Below are 27,653 nucleotides of genomic sequence, written 5' to 3' on the forward strand. Positions count from 1 at the left end.
TTTTTACTTACCCCTCGGTGCAGATTCAGGCATCAGAGTTCACCGGCGCCATCTTCAGCTGCTTTGGTAATCTGCAGAATGAGACCGACGCTCCGGCAATTTTCATGAGTTCCGGCGCATGCGATGTTGTCACAAAACAGAGAATTGCTCCAACTGCGCATGCATCGCTCCACCGGTCTCATTCCGAAGATTACCGAAGAGAAAAGATGGCTGGCGTGAACTCCCACCACTCCCAAAATTTCTATGGGATTTTTAAAGGCATATTTATCAAATGGTGAACTTTCACACTTTGATAAATATGGCTTTAAAAATCCCATAGAAATGAATAAAACGAGGAGATATTTCACTCCAGCGGTCTGTAGTGATCTCTAACTTCACTCTTTGATAAATATACTCCAAATAGTTAATATGGGTTACTTACTTACTGCACTGCAGTGGCAAAGTGCAATTTTGGACACTATTGCCATGTTTTTGTCCCTGATAATTCCAGCATCGTTACTGTTGCCCCGAGGACTTGCACTTGAGACAACTGCAGTCAGTGCATCAGAATTGATGCAGTTGTGTTTGCAGTTAGATGTTAATGGGATGCAATTGTGCAGACATAATTTACAGCATTCAGTATCAGAGTGAAATGTGCACCCTATTCTTTTGCGCTACGGCAATGGAAGCAGACTGCTGTAGGCAGGGCCGACATCAGGGGTAAAGAGGAGGACAGCCACCCCAGGTTCTGTAAATTTCAAATTTAAAGGGGGAGCCAGCTGTGTTGCACCATCTGGATTAGCCGAAATACCACCAATGTTTTTTTTTTTAACTTGTAGGAGGGAACCTGCCCACCAATGAGCTCTTTATTTAAAATTTTCTAAGGATCCTAACCACCAATATTTTTTTTTACTTGTAGGGGGGGTCTGGCGACCAATGTTATTTTTTAATTTGTAAGGGAAGAAGCTGGCCACTAATGGGTTTTTAGTGCTCATGTTTTTGCACTCATGCCTGTGAGACTTTTTTACTGTGGTGAGGGGGTGCACAGGGCCTGTGTTGGGGGCCCAGGGGACCCCTAAGATTTTTTCACACAAGGCCCCATGATTTCTGATGCTGGTTCTGGGAAACCTGGAGCTACAACCTGGTTTAGCGTTAATGGTAGCTCCAGGGTTCCCAATGCTGCCTGCACCAATAGGCACAACTGCACACAATAAACACAACAAACAGGAGGAAATGAGAGTCACCAAGAGCAACTATACAGAAGAGCAAAGAGTCAATGTTGACGCAAGTAACTTTAATGAACAGGGTTTTCATGTAACTACATGGTGTGGTGGATAACCCCCTAATATATCCGTTCAGTGTACATTTAGGTATCAGTATCCTTTAAAGACATTCTGCACAATTTTATTGCAAGTTCAAAAGATTCTGCAGACACAGTTACATTCAGAGACAGCATTTGTACAACTGTTCAGTTGCCTTACAACTAATTGAAGCACCAGTCAATAGGCTATTACTTTCAGTGTAATTATTATAAAAACGATGATGAAGCTCATGGCATCGCTGTTGTTTTGTAAGTCATTCATTTTTAATAGGTTTTCCACTCTATTAGTATGAAAGTTGTGCAGATGCCTCCCTGATCATTTTCCTTTTACAGTTAATTATAAATGTTTTCTGGTGCTTTTAGTTAGGAAAGCACCTGTTTTTTTTTTTTTATTTGTTTTTTTTACCACTGCTCCTTTACCAGCAACATCACAGATACGGAATGCCAAGAAATGAGCAAATCGAAAATCTAAACTGTTTGCTTCTTTGTTCAGATGATGTATGTCTAGCCTCTGTTGAAAGAGCCTGACACAGCTGGGACACGTGTTTATGTTTCAGTATTTGTGGCAGCCAGAAAATCTTGCCTGGGGCTGGAAGTACAACAAGTCCTGAATTTTACACCGTTTTTTGTGATTCTACCAATTCTAAGGCATTTCAGGGTGTTTTTCTAGGATTTTACACCACATTTTGTTGCATATTACACCACAATTGTGTCCCAGTTTTTCTAAAAATGCCTGTTTGTATTTTGTGAATGTTATGTAGAGATTACCCTGTATAAAAAAAAAAAGTTGCAGATCTTGAACATGGCTCCTTCTGGTAAATAGCAAATCCCAGTTAGTTTGAACCTCTTACGGCCATGCATAAATCACAACGAACAAAAGCACTGACCGGTGTGCTCAAAAATACAAAAACCTCGAAAACCAAACAAAATTTGCGTTTTTATGATAATTACTAGCAAAAAAAAATTCAGAAAACCTCTGAATGGCAAATAAAAAGGTCCAATTGAATGAGCGCAGCTCACATTGACCTCTGTTGGATCTCAACTGCTTTCACTTACCGAATGTTTTAATTAAAGTTTATAGTGGTTTCTACAATTTTTAGAGTAAAAAACACAACTATTTAGAGGAAAAATTTTAATTTGTGAAAAAAATAGAAATTTGAACTTTAGTAAATAAGTATTACATTGTGAAGAAAAACTCAATCCTGGGCACACATTTATTGATATTTACAACATTTTTCCTGGTTCTCTAAAAAAACATAATATAGGAGGGTTTACTGTATCTGTCTATACGAGAGTTAGTAATAGTTTCTAGCCAAAGGCCACAAGTCTACTGGAAAATTATATTAAGGGGAATAGTAAAACTCTTAAAAATGGACATAAAATTTGACTTAACTTCCCTAACAATTTGAATTTCATTATTAATATTAAGATAATATTAATGATAGCATTATACTTTCATCAGATCTTGACTTTTTTAATGCTTGCACTGTTGTTAAACCTGTCCCTTTTAAGGTAATAATTTAGCATTTCTTTTTTTATAACATTTTCATTAAATGCTATTATATATTAAAGGGAACGTCAACCCCAAAATAAAAATTTGCCCAATACAAGAAAACATAATTCTAGGCAATTTTGCAATGTACATTCATTACACACTGTCTATGGTTTTTAAGTTATTTGTGTATTGCTCGCAGTGTTTGTCTGTCCCTTTCTATTCTTTGCCCTGGTGGCTCAGACTGTTGATACATAGTAATGGGCCAATTTGTCCTGTTTTGCTTCACCACGAATTTCGGGAATTTCCTGTGAAATTCGCGAAACTGGAGAAAAATTTGCGAAATGGTGATGTTGATGCCATTAACATCAATAGGCGTCTGTTAATCGTTGCCGGTTCGGAAAAAACTTTGACGCCGGCACCGCCGCCCAAATGTTTTCGCCACTAATTTGCGCCTGTCGAATAAATTCGCCCATCACTATTGATACAATGTAATACAAGGCAGCTGTTTAACAGACCTGTCTTTGCTGGAGAACCAAGACTTTTGCAACGTTGGTGCAGTGCAAAAAAGGGAGCAATCACCATGTTTTTGCACATTTTGCATCCAGAATGAAACTCAAAGACCCGTGCTTCCCCCATGAATACAGCGATGTAGTGATGGGCAAATAAATTCACCAGACACTAATTCGCTGCAAATTTCCTTGTTTCGCTGCAAGCGAATTCATTTGCGAAACTATAACGGCAATTCGTCTGAGAAAAATCAGCAGTGTAAAAAAAAATTGACGCGCACATAAAAATTGTTGCATGTCAAAATTATTCGGACGCCCATTGACTTTACTACATTTGTACCAAGTAGTCGCGCATATAAAAATAGTTGATCACGTCAAATGACAGATGCAGGGATGAAAAATTAGACTTGAGACACAAATAAGATGGAGATACAAACAGAGAGAGAAATGTGGAGACAGGGGACCAGACACAGATGCACAAGCAATGTGGTAGAGCGGTGTGTCTTTTGTCATGGGACTGCTCCCGTTCATTGGTATGGGATCTCATTTTTGGGCTGCAACCTATAGATTTCCTGGGAAAGAGGTTAACAGTATTTTGACAGGCTTTTAAAAATCATTACAGAAACAGAGCTATTGATGACAGGAATGTTCCTTCAGGGAAAAAAACAGAAGTTTCAACCATGAGAGAGAGAGAGTGACATACAGAGGAAGGACTGGGAAACTTACACACAGGGCCATATCACACCAGTCTTATCTACTCAGGGGAGAAAATGCTAGCTTCATTTTGCTAGTGTGCACTGATAGTTGAAGGAGTTGATTTCAGCACAGAAATGTGAAACTATGCATTTTGAGCCAAAATCTGCCCCATTTGTAGGGATGTAGCGAACGTCGGAAAAAAAGTTCGCGAACATATTTGCGAACTTGCGTCAAAAATGCGAACGGTTCGCGAACGTCGCGAACCCCATAGACTTCAATGGGAAGGCGAATTTTAAAAGCTAGAAAAGACATTTCTGGCCAGAAAAATGATTTTAAAGTTGTTTAAAGGGTGCAACGACCTGGACAGTGGCATGCCAGAGGGGGATCAAGGGCAAAAATGTTTCTAAAAAATCCATTGTTGACACAGCGCTGCGTTTTGTGCTGTAAAGGGCAGAAATCACACTACATTTCTAAACCTGTGTAATAAAATGCTTTAAAACGTCCGGCGTCTACATGCCAATCAAGTCGTGTAAAAGTTACAGCCTGTTCACACGCAAAGACGAAACGCGGTGCTTACTGCAACGCAAAAAGACGCAAAGAGCTTTAATGAATGATACCGTCAAGTGAGCAAATAATAGTTTTTAATTACTAGTTGCTTGTCACCTCCAGGATGTTCGTCCTGTTGGTGGCAATATTTCTGTAGTGGTGTGTTTAGCAGTCACCGTGCTTGTGCGCACGTGCACGGTCAGGCAGAGGTAATTCAATGTACAGTGAAGTGAACCAAAAAACACTGATTCTGCAGTGTGGGCCCAGTTTTGGTCTACTTTATTGATCACCTGCGGTGACCATAAAAGATGCGATTTTGCCACTGTTGCAGAACCCTGAAAAATTAGGCATGTGTACTTTCCTGAAAAATTATGTTTTTTTTGTCGCAGCCACTGAACCAGAAGTCCAGAAACAATATGCCATATAAATGCTGAAAATATTAATTTTTTTTTGTCGCAGCCACTGCAGCACAGAGGCCAGAAAAAATATGCCATATAAATGCAAACAATATTAATTTTTTTTTGTTGCAGCCACTGCAGCACAGAGGCCAGAAAAAATATGCCATATAAATGCAAACAATATTAATTTTTTTTGGTCGCAGCCACTGCAGCACAGAGGCCAGGAAAAATATGCCATATAAATGCTAACAATATAAAAAATTTTTGTCGCAGACACTGAAGCACAGAGGCCAGAAAAAATATGCCATATAAATGCTGAAAATATTCAATTTTTTTGGTCGCAGCCACTGAAGCACAGAGGCCATAAAAAATATGCCATATAAATGCTGAAAATATTCTGTTTTTTTTGTCGCAGCCACTGAAGCACAGAGGCCAGAAAAAATATGCCATATAAATGCTGAAAATATTCATTTTTTGTCACAGCCACTGAAGCACAGAGGCCAGAAAAATATGCCATATAAATGCTGAAAATATTCATTTTTTTGTCACAGCCACTGAAGCACAGAGGCCATAAAAAATATGCCATATAAATGCAGAAAATATTCTGTTTTTTTTGGTCGCAGCCACTAAAGCACAGAGGCCAGAAAAAATATGCCATATAAATGCTGAAAATATTCATTTTTTTGTCACAGCCACTGAAGCACAGAGGCCAGAAAAAATATGCCATATAAATGCAGAAAATATTCTGTTTTTTTTGGTCGCAGCCACTGAAGCACAGAGGCCATAAAAAATATGCCATATAAATGCTGAAAATATTCAATTTTTTTGTCACAGCCACTGAAGCACAGAGGCCAGAAAAACTCAGGATTTACCTGGATTCAAATTAAACCAGTAGGGTTTGCACCCTAGTTTGTAACGGTGGTGGAGGGAGGAGGACGCTAAAGGACAGCTGTATGTGGAGTCATGAGGCGTGCAGAGAAGGACAGCTGCATGGGGAGTCAGAATCAGAAACTCAGCACAAGTCTTCCGGCGTGCAGTAACCCTCCGAGATCCACCCCTCATTCATTTTAATAAAGGTCAGGTAATCCACACTTTTGTGACCTAGGCGAGTTCTCTTCTCAGTTACAATCCCTCCTGCTGCACTGAAGGTCCTTTCTGAGAGGACACTTGAGGCGGGGCAAGACAAGAGGTTCATGGCAAATTGTGACAGCTCTGGCCACAGATCAAGCCTGCGCACCCAGTAGTCCAGGGGTTCATCGCTCCTCAGAGTGTCGATATCTGCAGTTAATGCCAGGTAGTCCGCTACCTGCCGGTCGAGGCGTTCTTTGAGGGTGGATCCCGAACGGTTCTGCCGCTGCCTTGGACTGAAAAACATTTGCATGTCTGACGTTACAGAGTGGCCAAAGTGCTTTGTCCTTGCAGGTGCGCTCGTGGCAGGATTACTGGCACCTCTGCCCCTGGAATGTTGATGAGTTCCTGAAGTGACATCACCCTTAAAAGCATTGTACAACATGTTTTGCAGGCTGGTTTCTAAATGCAGCATCCTTTCAGACTTGTGGTATGTTGGTAACATTTCTGCCACTTTATGCTTGTACCGAGGGTCTAGTAGAGTCGCGACCCAGTACAGGTCCTTCTCCTTAAGCCTCTTGATACGGGGGTCCTTCAACAGGCATGACAGCATGAAAGACCCCATTCTCACAAGGTTGGATGCAGAGGTATCCATCTCCGCTTCCTCGTTATCAAGGACTGCATCATCCACGGTCTCCTCCCCCCAGCCACGTACAAGACCAGGGGTCCCCAAAAGGTCACCACTAGCCCCCTGGGAAGCCTGCTCCTGTTGGTCCTCCTCCTCCACAAAGCCACCTTCCTCCTCTGACTCCACTTCTGACACCTCTCCCTGCGTTGCAGCAGGTGCCTGGGTTCGTTCTGGTGATTCCGACCAGAAATCGTGCGCTTCCTGCTCCTCGTCACGCTGGTCTACAGCCTCATCTGTCACTCGTCGCACGGCACGCTCCAGGAAGAAAGCGAAGGGTATTAGGTCGCTGATGGTGCCTTCGGTGCGACTGACCATATTTGTAACCTCTTCAAAAGGGCGCATGAGCCTGCAGGCATCGCGCATAAGCACCCAGTAATGGGGTAAAAAAATCCCCAGCTCTGCAGATCCAGTCCTACCACCCAGTTCAAACAGGTATTCGTTGACGGCTCTTTGTTGTTGCAGCAGACGTTCCAACATGAGGAGCGTTGAATTCCAGCGAGTCTGGCTGTCGCAAATCAAACGCCTGACTGGCATTTTGTACCGCTGCTGAATGTCAGCAAGGCGTGCCATGGCTGTGTAGGACCGTCTGAAATGGGCCGACACCTTCCTGGACTGCCTGAGAACGTCCTGGAATCCTGGGTACTTTGAGACAAAACGTTGTACTATTAAATTCAGAACATGTGCCATGCAGGGCACATGTGTTAAATTGCCCAGTCTCAGTGCTGCCAACAGATTGCTTCCATTGTCACACACCACTTTTCCGATCTTCAGTTGGTGTGGGGTCAGCCACCGATCGGCCTGTGACTGCAGAGATGACAGGAGTACAGATCCGGTATGGTTTTTGCTTTCCAGGCACGTCATCCCCAAGACAGCATGACAATGGCGTACCTGGCACGTCGAATAGCCTAGGGGGAGCTGTGGGTGCACAGGTGTGGAGGAGGAGGACCCAGCAGCAGAGGACGAAGAAGAGGAAGAAGACGAGGTAGAGAGCGAAGGAGGAGTAGAGGTGGTGGCAGAACCGCGTGCAATCCGTGGCGGTGACACCAACTCCACTGTCGTTGTTGAGCTACACATTCCCTGCTTCCCAGCCATTACTAAGTTCACCCAGTGGGCAGTGTAGGTGACATACCTGCCCTGACCATGCTTGGAGGACCATGCGTCAGTAGTCATATGGACCTTTGGCCCAACACTAAGTGACAGAGATGCGGTGACTTGGCTCTGCACATGGTGGTACAGGTGTGGTATTCCCTTTTTTGAAAAAAAAATTGCGGCTGGGTACCTTCCACTGCGGTGTCCCAATTGCTACAAATTTGCGGAAGGCCTCAGAGTCCACCAGCTGGTATGGTAAAAGCTGGCGGGCTAAGAGTGCGGACAAGCCAGCTGTCAGACGCCGGGCAAGGGGTGACTAGCAGACATTGGCTTCTTACGCTCAAACATGGCCCTCACAGAAACTTGGCTGGGGGCAGATGACTGGGAATGGGAACTGGTGGTCAAGGTGGAAGGCGGAGTGGAGGGTGGTTCAGACGGGTGAAGGACAGCAGAGGTAAGTAAGATGCTGGACCAGAAGGAGGGTGGCTTTTAGTTTGCCTGTTGCCTTTGAGGTGTTGCTCCCAAAGTGCTTTGTGCTTGCCGTTCATGTGCCTTCGCATAGAAGTTGTACCTATGTGGCTGTTGGGCTTCCCAAGACTCAGTTTCTGACTGCACTCATTGCAAATGACAACGCTTTTGTCAGAGGCACACACATTAAAAAAATCCCACACTGCTGACCTTTTTGAGGCTGGCAATCTGGCGGTAACAGTAGAAGTCGGCGGCGTTGGCGGCAATGGCGGGTGCGTTGGCCGGCTGACCACAGGTGCCGATACATGTTGTTGCCCTACTGTTCCCTGCGAGCTGTCCTCCCTGCTTCTTCTAAGTCTTATTCTCCTCCTGCCTCTCTGACTCTCCGTCTCTCCATCTGAACTATCCTCCTCTTCCTCTCTTCTACTGGGCACCCATAAAACATCAATCTCCTCATCCTCATTCTCCTCAGATGCATCAATTTCTTCTAACAGCTCACAGAAGGAAGCAGCAGCGGGGACCTCCTCGTCATCACTCATTATGTCCATCTCTGCCAGAATTAAATCTGGTGTAACGTCCTCATCTCCTTCATCTTCTTCTGCCAATAATGGTTGCGCATCACTCAGTTCAAGAAACTCATGTGAAAATAACTCCTCTGACTCCAGTGAAGAAGGGGCGCCGGTGGTGGAGGAAGTGTTACGTGGGGTGCCCATAGCAGTGGAGGATGAGGATGTTGTGGTAAAGTTAGAAACGGTAGAGGATGGGGTGTGCTGTGTAAGCCAGTCAACTACCTCTTCAGCATTTTGGGAGTTCAGGGTCATTGCCTTTTTAAAACTGGGCAATTTCCTAGGGCCACAGGATAACATAGCAGCACGGCCCCTAGTGCCTCTGCGTGGCGGCCTGCCTTTGCCTGGCATTATTTTTAAAACAAAAACAACAACAACTCAGGTGGTGTTTCTGGAGACGGTATTATTATTGATATTTAGACAGAATGTGAACAAGCTCACAGAGCTAGATGGGAGTTGTTTGAAAATGAAGAAGAAGAAGAACACACTGGGCAAACAAGGCCTACAAGGTCAACGTATACACTACTACAGCAGTGGATACGGAATATATTATTGCTGCCTGAAAAACGTCACTCGGGTGGTGTTTCTAGAGACGGTATTATTATTGATATTTAGACAAAATGTGAACAAGCTCACAGAGCTAGATGGGAGTTGTTTGAAAATGAAGATGAAGAACACACTGGGCAAACAAGGCCTACAAGGTCAACGTATACACTACTACAGCAGTGGATACGATATATATGATTGCTGCCTGAAAAACGTCACTCGGGTGGTGTTTCTAGAGACGGTATTATTATTGATATTTAGACAGAATGTGAACAAGCTCACACAGCTAGATGGTTGTTGTTTGAAAATGAAGAACACACTGAGCAAATAATGCCTACAAGGTTAACGTATACACTACTACAGCAGTGGATACGGAATATATTATTGCTGCCTGAAAAACGTCACTCGGGTGGTGTTTCTAGAGACGGTATTATTATTGATATTTAGACAGAATGTGAACAAGCTCACACAGCTAGATGGTTGTTGTTTGAAAATGAAGAACACACTGAGCAAATAATGCCTACAAGGTTAACGTATACACTACTACAGCAGTGGATACGATATATATGATTGCTGCCTGAAAAACGTCACTCGGGTGGTGTTTCTAGAGACGGTATTATTATTGATATTTAGACAGAATGTGAACAAGCTCACACAGCTAGATGGTTGTTGTTTGAAAATGAAGAACACACTGAGCAAATAATGCCTACAAGGTTAACGTATACACTACTACAGCAGTGGATACGGAATATATTATTGCTGCCTGAAAAACGTCACTCGGGTGGTGTTTCTAGAGACGGTATTATTATTGATATTTAGACAGAATGTGAACAAGCTCACACAGCTAGATGGTTGTTGTTTGAAAATGAAGAACACACTGAGCAAATAATGCCTGCAAGTGCACTACTATTGGTGCACTACTATGAAGAACAGCAACAGCACTGTACACGTTAAAGAACAGTAAGATAAGTAAAAGAAAAAAAAATATATGTATATTAAAAAAAATATTTTTCTCGGGTTGGTGCTGCTGAACTACTAGGAGCAGCACAGTAGCACACCAGTCCCACTCCCCAACACTGCTAGACTAATAGCACTGGGCTTATAGTAGCAACTAGCAAAGTAAAAAAACAAAAAAGAAAATAAAAGCAGTCCTTACAAGGACTATTGGGTTATTACAGCAGTCAGCAGATGAGATCAGAAGAGATCAGTGCCCACAGCAGCTACATACAGAGCACTGCAGTAGAAGGTAGATTACTAGCCAGCAAAGCTACCCTAAAATGTCCCTCAAATCCCTGCAGACTTCTATCCCTCCAATACAGAGCAGTATCAAGTAGATTACTAGCCAGCAAACTTACTATCAACTGTCCCTCAAAGAAATCAGTGAAATCAGTAACAGCTCTCTCCCTACACTAGCTCTTGCAAGCACACACAGGCAGAATGAAAAAACGCTGCAGGGCTTCAGTTTATATATGGAAGGGGAGTGGTCCAGGGGGTGTGGGGGTGGTCCAGGAGGGAGAGCTTCCTGATTGGCTGCCATGTATCTGCTGGTCTGGGGTGAGAGGTCAAAAAAAAGCGCCAGGTAAGGCGAACCCAAAATGGTGAACGTCGCGCGACGTTCGCGAACATTCGGCGAGCGCGAACAGCCGATGTTCGCGCGAACAAGTTCGCCGGCGAACAGTCCGCGACATCCCTACCCATTTGTGCATATGGTTGCCACCTTTTCTGGAAAAAAATACCGGCCTTCCTAAATATTTATCTTTTTTCCCTATTAATAACATTGGGATCAACTATAATTTTTACTGGCCAGACCAGTAAAATACCGGCCAGGTGGCAACTCTATGTGCACCAGCAGGCCAAAGCTGTGCTTATAAATACACACTGGCAAAAGGGAGCAGATTGGCATTTTTTCTTCCCAGTGTAGATAGACCCTGGTGTGACATGGCCCAGAATGGTTTTTATTATTATTATTATTATTAATGATTACACTCTGGGCCACAGTGGGATTAATTCCAGACATTGCCACATAACGTGTAAAACCATGCCCTCCTCAAATCATCCCCTAAAGCACTGGGATTCCCAGTCTGGATTATGTAATGTAATTGAGCTGAAGCCATATACCAATAGGGTTGCCACCAGAAACAGAACTAGAGGGGGGCAGGCCCTGGTGCAGGACGCACAGCCGGGCCCCCGCCCCCCTCCATACACCCAGAACTGGCCGGGGACTGCCGAGGGGCCCTGAGGGGGTGCCACGTTTTCTGGAAAAAAATACCTGCCTTCCTATATATTTAACTTTTTTCCCTATAAATAACATTGGGATCCACCATCATTTTTACCAGCCTGGCCGGTAAAATACCAGCCAGGTGGCAACCCTAGCCCTAGATCTGCAATAGCTACAGTAAGGGCCTATTTGAATTCGTATAAAGATGTAACATATCATCTGCAAACCAGCATTGTTTATGAGAATCTGAAGAAATTTATACTCATAGATGCCAGGGGTTTAAACGCTGAAATAAATAAGACAGGAGAAAGGGGGCCTCCTTGTCTAGTGACATCTCTCATTTGAAGGGGTTGGAAAAGAACAGTTCCCATTGTATAAGTGGGGTGCTTATATAAAGCATTAATATTGGCCAAATATTTGTCTCCAATCCCCATTTATGCCAAAGATATGGAATGCAAAGCTTTTCTGAAATCAATAGAGGTAGCATACATGTATTTATTTGCTGTATAGATACTTAGGCATATTTATCAAGGGTTGAATTTCAAATTGAAAATTTTGATTGAAATGAAGTCTAAGGGGCAAATTCACTAAGATTCGTAGTTGCGCCAGGCGTAACTTCGCCGCACTTCGCCACACTTCGCAGCGCTTCGCAAATTCACTAAAATCCGAAGTTGCGCTCAGGGGTAGCGTAAGGTTGCGAAGTTGCGCTAGCGTTGATTCGCTAAGTAAAGCGAAGTTACGCTAGCGAAGGCTAATTTGCATACGGCGCCAAATTAAAATTTCAATGGAGGAATACGTATCAGCACTACAAATGGCTAGAAAAGCTTCAAAACATCAAATAAAAATTTTAATTTGCCCTACACATGTGCCCACTGTCTAGGTAAGTTGCCATGAGTCAGGAAATGTAGGGGGGAAAAATTTTTTCGATCTTTTTCAGCCTATCACCCATAATGTAGAAAACACGCCAGCGTTTTTTGGGACTTATAAAAAATTTTGACTTTTTTTGAAGCAATCCCTATCTACTCTATTGCGCTTCGCCTGGTCGGAGGTGGCGAAGGAAGTCTAGCGTAAAAGGTAGCGTTCAGTACAATGCGCACGTTAGTGAATTTGCGTAGTTACGTCGCTAGCGAAACTTCGCCAGGCGTAAGGGTGCGAAGTAACACTAGTGAAACTACGCCAGCGTTCGTTAGTGAATTTGCGCAGTAACAAAAATGCCAAACGCTAGCGAAGTAACGCTAGCGTTCGGCGCTTCGGCGCTTAGTGAATTTGCCCCTACGTTTTTTTTTGGGTCGAATAGGTCCTTTTTCGATCAAATAGGTCCGTATTCGACCATATTCGAATTGTGCAAATCGAATTAATAGAGCAATTGATCAAATTAAAAAAAATATTTTATTCGAAAATTCACCTCGGCCTTTGATAAATCTGCCCCTGAATCTTCTGTAGTATCCATTTTTGCATCCATCAGCTGCCTGTCAGAATTGACTTACTGACCCAAAAAAGGTATTTGGATGGTCTGCAATTATTTTAGCTATGAATTTTTTATCAAAATTCTTTATTGTAGACCATGTGGTCTTTATCAGGTCTCGGTAAAGCCGCTATTTGATCCCGTAAAGATTAAATCGGCTCATAGGTGTCATAATTAGAAGCAGACAAAAAATGCATGATGGTAATAAGGGAAACAGGTTTATAAAATAGTATTACCAAACAAACTGAATATGAGAAAGAGACACATCCAGTAAGGGAGGGACACAGAGGGACAGGGAACAAATAAGAGTATCCCTCATAAAGTGCCTACATGAGTACTGTGTTAGGGGCACTTTCAGAGGTAATCAACTATGCGGAGTGGAAGCAGAGAGGAGAGACTATCGAGGGTAGTAGGGGTTTTTCTTATTGGGGGGTTTAGTTCTCCTTAAAGACAGAAGAAAGCAGTGGAACCTGTTCAGAGTAATGGAGATACATGGGAATAATGATAAGTGAAAAATGGGGTAGGTATATTGTCATAAATCAGATCCTGGAAAGGCACTTGTGGAGAAGGTAGAATGAGAATTGAATGTGTAGTGTCCAAGTGAAACTTCAAAAATAAAGAGAAAACCTCACTGAAAAACACGTAAATGTAACCTCTGTGGTTTCTAAAGTTCAAAGCAGTTGTCAACATAATGCTTGGTTGTGGCTCCCACACTACTAAATTCTGATTCATATAGATTAAAATGGGGAAGTAAATACCTACTTTAAACCTGTTATTATCTGAACATTAGAAAGGTCATTGTACATCTATGACAGAATCTAGTGAGTCAGTAATGGACTCACTCACTTTAATCAGAAAGGATGAGAAGGTACAACTACTACTTAAATCACAGGCTGTGTTTTTATAACACATTTCAACTGTCTCAAGCAGAAAAGCAAATGGTAAACATGAAAAAATTCCAGGGAAATGGCATTACACAGAAGAAATTTGCATAAAAGTCCCTCATATGAGTCAACAGAAAGAGGTTGGTATTTTGAATAGGTATGATGATAAAGTATGACCAAATATACTGCCCCGATGAGATTGTTTAAATCTGTCCCATCAGAGTACCCTTTAAACGAGCAGATAAGCTGCCCACTTGAACTGAAGGAGCCAATCAGCAGCTAAAATCTGCCTGTGTCTGGCCACCTATACATGTGTACATGTGTGTGCAACTACTTATTGACTTCTTGAGTAGGGATGTCGCGGACTGTTCGCCGGCGAACTTGTTCGCGCGAACATCAGCTGTTCGCGTCCGCCGCAAGTTCGCGAACGTCGCGCGACGTTCGCCAATAGGCGTTCGCGTCAAAATCGTTCGACCATTCGATCGCTAAAATCTAACGATTTTCGTTCGATTCGAACGAAAATCCTTCGATCGAACGATTAAAATCCTTCGATCGTTCGAATCGAACGATTTTCGGATGTTCGAAGTTCGCGAACTGTTCGCGAACTGTTCGCAAATTTTGCCGGTGTTCGCGAACGGCGTTCACGAACACATTATCGGCGGTTCGCTACATCCCTATTCTTGAGCCAAGTGGCATGAAAAAAAGTCAAAATTCTGCATAGTACATAGATCATATAGAACATCGAATCGTATGTGCTACTTAGCTGCCCAGAATGGCAGTTTGTCCAGATCCTCCTGTCTTCATGGCGTAGGTAATACAAGCCAATTATCTCTGTATTGGAGGAATAAGCAACTGCTCATCACTTCTCTTTTGCTATTTTGTCCTCTGTCTACGGTTGCCATCCAGCTGGTATTCCACCAGCCTAGCTGGTAAATACCAGTCTAGGCCAGGGCTGGTATTGCCAATTTACCAGCAATATAACTACCAGTAAATGTCCAATTATTAGTACTTTGCCCTGGCCCACCTCTAATTTCCTTTCCTAGCTCACCACTTTACCCTCATCTACTCAATAGATTAGCTTGATGTGTTTGGTGAAATCACAGCTCCGCTCCCATTCCCATCCTCCAACATCACTAACCTGTCCCCCCACAGATATGTCCCACTCCCAGGCCGTTATTAGACCTGGCAAAAGATGGTAACCAACCCTGTCACATAATTATGTGTGCATTATATGTCCTTTCTATTGCACTGTTATCTCGGACTATTCAGCACCCTATTGCCAAATATTATACTGTTTTTTTTAATATTGCACCAACATATTCCACAGCATTTTAAAGAGATTATAAATCATTCTCATCAGTCCCTGCCTCATCAGTGGAGCTTACATTTTAAGTACCTATCACATTCACACACACAAACTAAGGTCAATGTGGTCAAAACCTTCCTGTATGTTTCTGGAGTCTGGGAGGAAACCAGAGCTTGAAGAAACCCACATAAACACAGGAGAATAAACAAAGCAATTGCAGGTAATGCCCTGGCTGGAATCAAACCTAAAACCTCAGTGCTACAATCTCCCTGCTTCTTCTTTGCCCTCTATATTCATACCTGCCACCCAAGAATGTCCCCTGCTGTCTCTTGTAACCCATATGTACCCTCTGCCATACCCCCAATCTCTAGCTGTCACACACATGCACAGATTTTCTGTGCATGCAGTTGCAGAATATAAAAAATGCATGGGTACTCATAAGCTGAACTATATAAAAAAACACAGCAGTACTCAATTTCAGCATAAAAAATTAATTGTTTGGAAAACTGTCTGGGTTAATTGTAGGGAAACTCCATAATTTTTAAAAAAAAATATGTTCTTCAAGTTGCCAAACCATTTTAGAAGTTTCGTTATAAAATTTTTCTTAGTACTAAGATTGCATTTCACGGTTTTACTTATTGACTAGTGATGGGCGAATAAATTCGGCAGACACAAATTTGCGACGAATTTCCATGTTTCATTGCAAGTGAATACATTTCGGCGACAATTCGCCGGCGAAAGATCAACCGCGCCAAAAAGAATTATTCGGACGCCTATTGACTTTAATGCATTTGAATCAAATAGTCGCGCATATAAAACTTGACGTGCATAAAAATTGATGCGCATCAAAATAATTTTGACGTCCATTGACTTCAATGCATTTCGCAAATTTTTCGGCGAAACTGCACAGATTCACCCATCACTAATATTGACTTTATGGTCCTATGGTATAGATTAGATTAATATTCAGAGGAGTCATTTTGCAAGTTATATAATTTAGAATAATAGGAGGCAAAGTGGTCAGCAATATTCTTAGGGTCGGTTAATTTGGCATGGGGGGTCGAAATAGAGGCTATCCGCGACCTGGCTTGCCTATGTCTTAATTGGGAGACGAGAAGTTTATTGGCCTTATTGCCGGTAGTATAGTAGTAGCGTTTTAGTAATTTCAATCTATGTTGTGTTTTGGCAAAGGAGAGATCGTTGAGCTTGGTCCTGGTCTCAGATAGTTGTTGTTGAATGTCAGGGGTAGGTTGAGTCAGAAATTGCTGTTCAACTGCCGGAGTTGCTGTTCTAAGTGGAGTTGTTGGGATGTTCCCTGGAGTTTACAAGATTAGATTAATATTAACCTCTGCAGGGTTGGACTGAAAAAAAACCTGATGGGCCCTGCCAACCTAGTCCTGCTCCCTGCAGGAAACTCTGGGTGCTCCCCCTCAACTCCTCCAATCTTGAATGCAAAGGAAAAAAAAGTAAAAGGCGCACACAGCAAAGGGAGGGTTGCGGCAGCGGATATGGCCTTTGGAGGAGCTCAAGACTGAGGCTGGGGCTGGCCAGGTGGGCCCCAGACACCCCAGTCTGACCCTGAACCTCTGTATAGATGTTTTTAACATGAGCCCTCTTGCACAAAGGCTTTCAGTTGATTGCTATAAAAGTAAACAGGAGAGATTTTACCAAATGTCTCCCTGAGTGCGATTGACCTACAGCAGCGGAGCATATCTTTTTGGTTCTGTAGAACGGCCTACGCAATGATAACATCCTGTGATTTCTCTCCATTGGAGCAGCTCATGCATTTTCCATGAATACATTATAAAGCACTATTCTTATAAAAATGCATCTGTCTTATGTGAAGTTATTCTATGACCTTCTATAGAAAACATTCTGAGTATGCAAGGTCCTTCCTGTACTTCACAAGGTAGAGAGACACAGTTTACCTGGGAGCAAATTCCAGTACTTTCAACATTTTGTCATAAATGCCTTCAGACAGGCTTAAACAGATCGTGTAACCCATCTTATCATATCAAGATAGAACAAGTATAAAGTACTAAGAAACTGACCATTTAATATAATGTATTTGCCCCTATTCAATGTAATAAGTGTTTTATAACAAAACATGAAACAGTAGCTAGATGAGATATTAAGGCTAATTAGAAGAATATGTTAAAATTATTGGTAGTTCAACAAAGCTTTAGTTTCCCCCTCAAAGCAGTAGCAAAAATGTGGTGATTGAACTATAAAATACACAACTGGTAAGGATTCTATATCCAAAGTCATGTGAAGGTTAGAAAAGAAGGGGCCACTGGTTGAATAGGTTTAGGTTTAAATTTGGTCAACCACTGTGGGTTAGGGTTGGGTCCGGGTCAAACTGAAAAGTACACTCCTCCTCTGCTCCCAAAGATGGGGGGCCATATTTATCAAAGTACTATATTTTAATTTAAAAAGTCCAACCAAGCTAGAATCCATGATTGGAGCTTATTTGTTATTAAAAAAAAAAGCACTATTTAATCAGATCGGGGACAAGTCCGAAAAAAATCAAGTGAAAATCCGAATCGTACGTTTTTTTCTGAGTTTTTTCCTGCATTGCTCAATTTTTTCTGCCACTTTCCCGAAAAGCTAGAATTTTTGCCAGGAAAAGTCCTAAAAAGTCAAATTTTCAGGCTAATTCCAGTGCAGACCACATAAAATTCCAAATAGGATAGGGACCTCTCTAGTGATGGGCGAATAAATTCACTGCAAATTTTCCTTAAGTCCAGTCTGGCTAAAAGAAATACATATGATATTATTTTTGCACTTCATTATTAAACGACATTCCCTGCAAGACTATTTCCAGTGAGGTGTGTATTTCTACAGCCTGGGTTAGAGTCCTGCAGCGGGTCGGGTGCCCGCAAAAACCTGCGGTACCCTGCGGGTTGCGTTTAGAGGTTCCAGGTGCAGGTTCTGTGGGTTTGCGGGTCTTCTCAATATCGATACTCACTCCTTTCTTCTGGTCACGTCTACTTCCGATGATGTCACTTCCGGTTTACAATGACAGCGCTTCCTGATTCTTGATGGTCAGCGAGTCGCGGGTCCGGGTGGCGGATAAGGTACTTGCGGGTAGGGTCGGGTAGCGAGTCCAAGCAGGTAAGAATGCGGGTTGCAGGTCCGGGTTGCGGATTGCAAGTTGTGGGTACGGGGTCAGGACTCTAGCCTGGGTTATTAGCTGATCTCAAGGTTGCTAAATCTCAGGGTAGTTCAAACAATTACAAATGGGCAACCTCATTACATTTATGTCCCCTACCCCAACAATTATGATTTATTGCAGTGCGAAATATGTTGGAGCTATATAAATACATTTTATTAATAATAATAATGATAATAATAATAATAATAATAATGTAACAAAAAGTTGTGTAGCACCTATCCTGCAGCTGTCTAGCTGATTCAAACGGGTAGTTCACTTTGAGAATTTAATAGGCACAACAAGAAACACTCCTTTACCACAATTTTGGTACATGATGATAATTGATCATGTTCAAATGCTATAATTGCCCTTATATATTGCCTCAGTTTGGACGTGTTTGGTGCCTATATATGCACCCACACAGCTGGGGTATTGTGCTGTTTAGAAGAAGTCTGCCTCTTGTATTTGGTTGGTTATAATATTTCAAATCAAACTGTACATTTTTCATATTTGATATTTTATATGTTGAGTCAAACTTGCGCCATAATAATAAAATCATATATAAAAATAATGGAGGTTTTCCTATGAAAAATACCTTGATAATCCTAATAAGTGCAAAATGCTTAAAAATTGCTTGTCAGTTGATATACACTTTGTGGCAAATCAGTTGGTAGTGACAGAGTTAACAAATGAGCACTATAGATCCATTTCTCTTTCTATTTGTTTTAAATTCCAGTCCCTGTGTAGCCTGGAGGCTTTCACAGAGTGCTCTGTATATTTTACATACTTATCTTTTAACGGACCAAGTACAGTTTAATCTTAAACTGGAATAAAGAACATCCAGGTAGGGGAAGCTCAGGTGCTATTAAACATGACAGAAAAAAACAATTATTTGTTTGCACAAGAAAGCTAAATTTATTTCGAAAACAGAAGCTTGAATGTGAGCATATTTTTGGCACTGCAATCATGTTTTTACTCAAAGCATTTACGTGTATATAACCATACTAAAAGATAATTGAATAATGCTTTAAATCAGGTTGCAAGTCAGCACTGGTTAAATAATTAGCCTTAATGCAAACACAAACTATGTATAATTATGAAAATTTACCCTCGCCTGAAAGATACACAATAATAAACCATTTAATATTGGTTAAATAGCCAAAGGAAAATTGTACATGCAACAATTAATTTCCAAATGCTACAGGGAGATACCTCTCACTGTCTATGCATGAATAGGTATGTCATTGTTCATCTCCCAACTGTCCCGTTTTCTGCGTGAAAGTCCCGATTTTGACAGCTCAGTCCGCAGTCCCAGGGTTCTTACTCAAATGTCCTGACTTTCTCTTTGATCTCCTGCACTGACACCAGAAAAAGATACAACGTTTCTGAAACGTAATTTAAATAAGAAACTTTTTGGCAGACAACCCAGAACAGGCAGCAGCAGCACTTGGATACGTTTGTAACAATTTAAGATAAGCAACGAAACAATTGTAACTATTTAAGATAAACAAGTCTCTTGGGAGAACGGAGACTAGCGACTTAAAGGGCAATTCACTTTCATTAGCAAAACTGTTATAAGACATAAACCATTGCACTGAAACTCCCAGGAATGTGTTAACCTGCCAAATTCTGTAAAAGGGACATGATAATTAGGGGGTGTGGCCATAAAATGGGCATGGCCAAAAAAATTGCCCAAGTTTTTGTCCTTCTTTTCCTTTTTCAGATTTTGGGAGGTTTGTTGTTCAGACAAGGCCAGTTATGAGATGCTAATTCATTTATCAATTGTTCAGAACTAGCGTTCGTTTCCAGTTACAGTAGATAATTGTAAAAATAGCTGAATGGAGAGGGACTATTGGCACATGCGCAATACACCCGGAAGGTAGCGTTTCCCAGCCACCTAATTAAAAACAAACATGTTATTGGTTTCTATGGGTAACTGCTCCTGAGCACAGTCTTTCCCCACATTATCTAAACCTTGTTGTGCTGCACAGTACAAGACCTGCTAAAAGAGTTCAGAAAGGCCCAAGATGTTGTATTTAATTGTGTGGTTTTTAGTCAATAGATCATCATTTTTCACCTTTCCTAACTTCAATGTGCAGCAGCAACTTTTTTTTTTTAGTATAGGTCTATAATGTATGGCCAGTGCTGTAAAAATCATTTTGCACCCCTGACTATATCTTCCCACAAAGACCCTCTTGGCTGAGTAGAATATATTGGGTAGTAGAATGGATATTTCAATCCATCTATTTATCTCAAGTATCACACTGTTTACACCAGTTTTGCCATGCATCCTGTTCTAGATCTGAAATATTTTAAAACCTGGGTCATTTGAGGAACTTGTAAATCCCACATCATGCTCTCAATATATCCTAAAATAATGATGGGAAGAAGAGGCTATCCTGAGTACTTCCTGGGGAACTTCAACAATGAATTTTACAAAACAGATATGATGAAACTATATTTATCCTATCACCTTTTTCCAGTGAACATACCGAGATGGAAACACTCATTTGACTGATATTTTTCTTCTCAAAGACAGAGATTTCATAGACTGCTAAGATTAACGGCCTCTGGATAGAAGGGTGTGCTTCCTATCTTGGACCCATTAAGACCACGGACACCCCATCAGGCATCCTTTACAATCTTTCCTAATCCACACTCTTAGGGCACAGCCCTCTTTGACTAAAATATTATATTGTGACCCAATGTAATATAGACAAATATGGTGACACGGAGGAATTCCATGTCATCTGAAGGGACATCCAAGTGTACAAGCGTAGGCCTCTGAGCAGAATTGTATCAGGTAGTAATATAAAGTATGTATATGTATTTAACTTGGCCTTTGCTTAAGTCCAACAGCCTTTGACCATTCATAACTCTAACATTTACTGTTGTTTTTTCCTGACCTGCAATTGTGAAACGCTGTGAACATTGATCCTCAGCTGCACTTCTTTGTGAAAGGTATACAGTGCCATTGCTGATGTTCATGTTGTGGGTTTCAGTATGTCAAAAGCAAGGATTTCTATGTTGAAGGCAGAGGTCATACAATATCTGCAGTGTGTGACTAAACTAAAAGCTCAACCTTAACAAAGGTCATTTTTCATGCTGGAATATTGAACATCAGTCAAGAACATCCCTGGGCCCATTGCTTTATGAGAGTTGCCCCTCAATAAATATTATAAATTAGTATGCAGTGCATTTCCTGTCATATTTAAGTAAATGGTGTTCTGCAGTATTGAAACCCCAGGAAACCTGCACTGCCCATTATAAATAAATAAATGAACAACATGCTACAAATGGCTGTCCCTTCTTCAGCATAGAGATTACTTGGGGATCTTTGTTATCACCCTGTATAGAGGTCTGAAGGATTCCCCTACCCATGCTCGGAAGGTAGGATCATAGGAAAATTCAAGAATTTATATTTTGAGAGATTGCCACTGTGCCAATTTACAAGCCAATTACTTTTGTATTTTTGCATGAACAATTTACTGAACAGCATTTTATACTACATAGTACAATACTGAGTGAGAAGACATAACTTGCTATATTCAGCGCCGATTCTAACCTAAGGGTCGCCTGAGGCGGCTCCTGCAATGCCGCCACCCATCGCTGGCTTACCTGTCGGGAGGGGAGGCAGGAACACCAATGCGGAGAGCACGATTGCACTCTCTTGCATTAGTTAAGCCGAATTTCTGTTTTTAAACCCGGAAATTCTGCTCTTAAAGGTACCAGGAGTGGCTTTTTGCCGGCCCTGGAAACCTCTCCGGAGTTGCCGCCTGAGGTGTGTTTGCCCCTGCCCCTGGCTATATTAACTTTACAGGATACAGTATATCATACTAGCACCAAATCACTCTGAATATGACTCGAAATGGTGCTTATGTTTTTTAACCCTACCAAACACAAATTAATATTTATTAAGCGATTCTTCCTTCTTTCATAAGGTGGAACATGTGCAAAATAACAATAGAGATAATTCACTGCAAAATACTCTAAGGGGCAGATTTATCAAAGGTCGAGGTGAATTTTCGAATGAAAGAAATTCGAATTTCGAGCTATTTTTTGTGTACTTCGACTAGGGAATAGTCCAAATTTGATTCAAATTTTAAAAAAATTCAAAAATTCGAATATCGAAATTTATCATGTACGGTCTCTTTAAAAATTCGACTTTGACCATTTGCCATCTAAAACCTGCCGAATGACTGTTTTAGCCTATGGGGGACCTCCTAGAACCAACATGGAGTCAATTAGTGGAATTTGTGAAATTTTGTGAAAATCTTCGAATCAAATTCGATCGAATGTGCTATTCCTTCTATTCGAATTCGGCTGAATACAGCCTATTTGATCGTAAATGGACCTATTCAACCAAAAAAAAACTTCGACTTCATTTCGGTTGGTCTTTTTGAATTCGAATTTCAAAGTTTTTTCAACTCGAAAATTCGACCCTTGATAAATATGCCCTTTAATGTAGCATCTCTCCAAAGGCATGTCTCTGCTTTCTTTGCACTTCAAACTGGAAAATGCATAGCTGTCAAAAACATAGGGAGAGAGTGATATTCTGAGACAATTTGCAAATGGTTTTCATTTTTTATTATTTGGGGTTTTTGAGCTTTTTATCCAGCAGCTCTCCAGGTTGCAATGTCAGCAATCTGGCTGCTAGGGTCCATATTACCCTAGCAACCATGCACTGATTTGAATAAGAGACTGGAATATGAATAGGAGAGGACCTTACTAGAAAGATGAGAAACACAAATTAGCAATAACAAATAAATTTGTAGCCTTAAAGAGCATTTGCTTTTTAGATGGGGTCAGTGACGCCCTTATAATTATAAAACTATAAAAAAAAAAATAATGAAAACCAATGGAAAAGTTGCTTAGAATTAGCCATTCTATAACATACTAAAAGTTTACCTAAAGGTGAACCACCCCTTTAAATGGCAAAATCAATTTATTTTGCATTGTTTTTCTGCAAAGGCTCCAGGCCCCCCAATCCCCCCGGACCAATGATAATAATTCAGAACATCCATAGACTTGTTAGAGTCAGACCTTTTGCAGGTTGTGCAGATAAGGGAGGCCTAGTTGTTGTGTTTACATACAGCCAAGCACTTTATAAGCAAGCCCATTCCCCTCAAGCAAAAGGAATGGAGCTCTTTAATTAGAATGAGAAGACGTATATATATGCTAAACCAAGAATATCACTTGTCAGCCTTCCATATAACAAGAGATTGTACCAATATAACGATATTAAATATCTATGTATTTGAACTAAATATACTGTATAATGCGTTTCCAAACAGGAACCTAGAATTATTAGTGTCGACAGCTTGATTGGATCTTGCTTTAAATATTGAAAAGATCAGCGTACTGGATGATAATGTATGATAATTAGATAATTAGGATAGTTAGCATGAGCAATTTAAAGGGAGAAGCTTGACAAATAATCCAGATGATTAAATCCACTCCCCAGACAGGCCATGTTTACAATAAAGTCTATATACTTGCCCATATAGAAGCGAGGGACTCACAATATAGAGTCGTTAATGTATCCTTACAGACAAGCACACATTATAAAGCTGGTGACAGACATACTATGGAACCCACTTACCTCTCCAACACCGGGTTTTGCCTCCAAACTTTCACTTTCTCTTCTTCCTTTAAATATTCCCAGTGTTATGTGATTCTCTATTCAATCCATGTCAGAAGCGGACAGAAATGTTCATCTGAGCAACAAGTCCAAGTGCCCAGCCTGTATTAATGTTTTCCTGAGCAACTCGAAAGATCTCAAAGCTGCGTTGCTTTTCTTTCTTTCTTTTTTCTGCTTTCACTTCCTGATTTGAGGCAGAAAAACTGGCTGCAGCCCAGCGTTGTGAGCATGAGACGTACTACTTTATTAGCCCTGCCCATGAAAGTTGCACAAGTTTCCTCTGTGTGGCTTGCTTGGAAATTACTCCTTTTCACTCCTGATTATCTCATCCCCCTCCCTTGTTAGAAAGTCACTACACTACAAATCTTGACATTGTTTTTAAGTTTGGACAAAGCAATTCCATTGAGAACTGCACTTACTTTCTCGGCCCACTTGTCCTTTGGTTGCACGTCTTAGATCCTGTTCACAACAGCTCCCCCATAATGTACAAATGTATATCCATTGACAGCACTCCAATTTCTTTAAAACCGCCTATAATAGTTGCAGTTATTTGCATAGCAGAACAGCAACACAATGCAATGTTTCGGAGTGGCACTCCACTCTTTGTCAAGCATAAAAACCACACGAGCACATGATGCCCCCTAGTGTTATAACATATTATTACAAAGTATAACAGTGTGTCATTACAAACATACATTTCAGATACAACTGACATCCAAAGTAATTTCTTTTCGATTCATTTAGCTTAGTGATCCACAAAGTATATAAATAAAAAAATATTAACTTATCTGGATTTTGAGCAATGTCCCATCCAGATATTAACCCGCTCCCGGGCCAAAGAACAACATGTTTGAATGATACCTGTAAAAGATAAAATACTATTTTTAAAAGGAATACTCATTGTTTCAATAAAAACGGGCTCAAATCATATTCCTGATTCAGACCATAAGGAAGCATGGTTCCCAGTCTCCTTATTCAATGGGCCTCCCTTCGCAATAATTCCTTGTCACAATCTCCTCCACACCTCCTTCTTGGTACTGAATCAAGAATTTGAAAGCGCAACTGACTGATGGTGTGGCTATTTTCATTAAAATGTTTTGCAACTGGCTGATTTAATTCATTTCTGATAGCTGACTTATGTTCATTCAATCTATCTCTTATGCACCGTATAGTTATTCCCACAAATGTTTTGCCACACGGGCATTTTATACTTCATATGTGGATGCACATGTATAAAATCCTCTTATTGGAATACGAAAACCTTTTAGAGGATGGTCTATCCATTCACCTTTTAAAACAATGCTACAATGATTACACCCGCAGCATGGAAATGTTCCATTTTTTTTTTCGTTTTTAAAAAGGTTTGTTTGTAACCCGTAGAGGGATACAGATCTGCATTGACCAATTTAGCCTCAATTGTCTCTGCTCTAGTATATGACATTACAGGTGGAGATTTAAACACATCCTTGGTTGGGAAGTTCTTTGTTAGTAAACTCCAGTCTTTTTTTATTCTTTTGGAAATTTCACCACTCAGTAAGTTAAACTGATTAACAAAAGGGATTCTTTTAGTTTTCTGTTGTTTGTCACTATCCCTCGTTTGTCTGACTTCCCCATCCTTGTTCAACAAAATTCATGAGATCTGAATGTCGCCCCGTCCAAATCGCAAAAATATCATCTATGTAGTGATACCAGCACATACAGTGCTGTTGAAAACCATGATCAGTGTAGCCAAATTTATTTTCAAATATGTCCATGAAAAGATTTGCGTAGGACGGGGCGACATTCGATCCCATAGCTGTTCCCCTAATTTGCAGGAAATACTCATCTTGAAAAAGAAAGTAATTTTTACACAAAACAATTTGTAGTAGTGTGATCAAAAACCTTTTTTGGGCTCCATAAAGAGTAATGTCTTTATCCAAATGATGTATGATAGCCTCCACACCCCCATCATGTGGGATGGAGGTGTAGAGGCTCTCAACATCCAGAGTCACTAAGATGGCATCTGTTTGTAAATCTTTCATCACATTTATTTGGTCAATAAAGTCACTCGTATTCCTGATACAAAACGCGTTATGCTGTTTCCTAGTGATCTCCAATAAATAAATACTTTTTTAATTGAAAAGTCTGCTTGGAAGATTGCTTCCTAGAAGTGCCTGCTCAATTTCTATACACGGTTATCCGCTCCCTCAGCTGAAGGTTCAGGTCGGTGCACCTGGACCCCTTCCTTAAACTGGTGAGTGTTTTTCACTTTGAGACCTGAAAAGATTTACTGAATCTACCCATCGGTGTTCATGATCCTCATCCTATTCCCATCTCCAGGGTCGTAGATCCCAGTGGAAATCGTAGGGGAGGCTATCGCCAATTACAGGTAAAATACAAGTACAAAGAAAATTATTCTGGTCAGCTTTAATATAAGTGTTTAATGGGACTTTTGGCATAGGGAAATTGGTAGCTCCATCAAGAAGGAGGGGTCTGGAGTTTAGCAAAGGGCGGATCACAATATAGAAAACTCAGTCTTATGCTTTATCAGAAAATCAAAAATCTGATAGACATAGGTAACTGGTTAGTTGTACAAAAACAGCAAGCTGAAAATTGTCCGTGGAAGGTTAGGGTACAACTACACGGACGATTTCTCTGTGTTTGTGCAGGATCCGACGCGATGCACCAAAATGCAGGCGGCAAGTCTGATGCAATGGAAAACAAGGTAAGAAAAACAAATGTCGGATGGTGTCGCAGAGTTCATCTGTCACAACATGACCGCCGGATGCAGATGCAGCATGCAGCGTCTGCATCCGACAGTAGTGTTGCACCAGATGAACGCAGCAACACCATCCGACGTTCCTGTTGCTTACCTTGTTTTCCGTCGCATCCAACTTAAGGCCGGGGTTTAATCGCTGAAAGTTGGATCCGGCACAAACGCAGAGAAATCATCTGTGTAGTTGTACCCTTATACAGGAATTTGTAGCAGTAAAAAAGACAGTGGCCCATTTCTAAGGCATAAGGATAGTACGGCATTATCCAGATACCAGTTTACAGTGATTTTTTAAAAGGTTATGTGCAGTGGTTGGTTGGGATAGTAATAAAATTAGCACTCATTTTCACCTCTCAGACATTGGTTTGTATATTTGCAATGCCTATTTATAGGATAGGTTTTGGGTCCAGAGGTCTCTCTAGTTGGTTGTTTGCAACCCCTTCCCCTTGGCTCAAGGCAGGTATGAGAGGGGATGAGATTAAAGCTTATAAAGTGAGGTGGGGAGAAGAGAGGCCAGATAACATTTTGGTGTTCGTGTTTTTTCCCACTATCCCAACCCCTTAAGCTGTACAGGTTCAGTTCTTCAAGAGGACAGAGGTCATGAGCAGAAGTGGCTGATGTACAACAGAACTTGAAGCACCAGAGAGCAGGCTGTGATCATACAATCAGGCTTGTGCAGAAACCTGTGGTATGGACCACCAAGCGGTACACTGAGAAAAGAGCAACTGGGGAGAGCAGGAAAAAGGGCTCTGGGCTCATCCCTGGGGAAAGGTCCCTCCTATTTTCCACACGTTGTGGTGTTTCATTAGTAGGATTCATTGATTAGAAGAAATATTTGTGTTGCAGTGACAATATAGAGGAGCATAG

General features: G+C 41.3%; 1 protein-coding gene across 2 annotated transcripts in view; it reads right to left on the reverse strand.

Moving 5' to 3' along the window:
• stat6.L (signal transducer and activator of transcription 6 L homeolog) overlaps positions 1–24,586 on the reverse strand; it is an 80,940-nt gene extending 56,354 nt beyond the window's left edge. The window contains exon 1 of one of the 2 annotated variants that reach the window (XM_041581074.1): positions 23,996–24,586. The gene's annotated coding sequence lies outside the window, so the exon portion shown is untranslated. 2 annotated transcript variants of the gene reach the window in all.
• Between the last annotated feature and the right edge of the window lie 3,067 nt (positions 24,587–27,653).

Source organism: Xenopus laevis, chromosome 2L (genome assembly GCF_017654675.1).
Source record: "Xenopus laevis strain J_2021 chromosome 2L, Xenopus_laevis_v10.1, whole genome shotgun sequence".
Taxonomy (NCBI): domain Eukaryota; kingdom Metazoa; phylum Chordata; class Amphibia; order Anura; family Pipidae; genus Xenopus; species Xenopus laevis.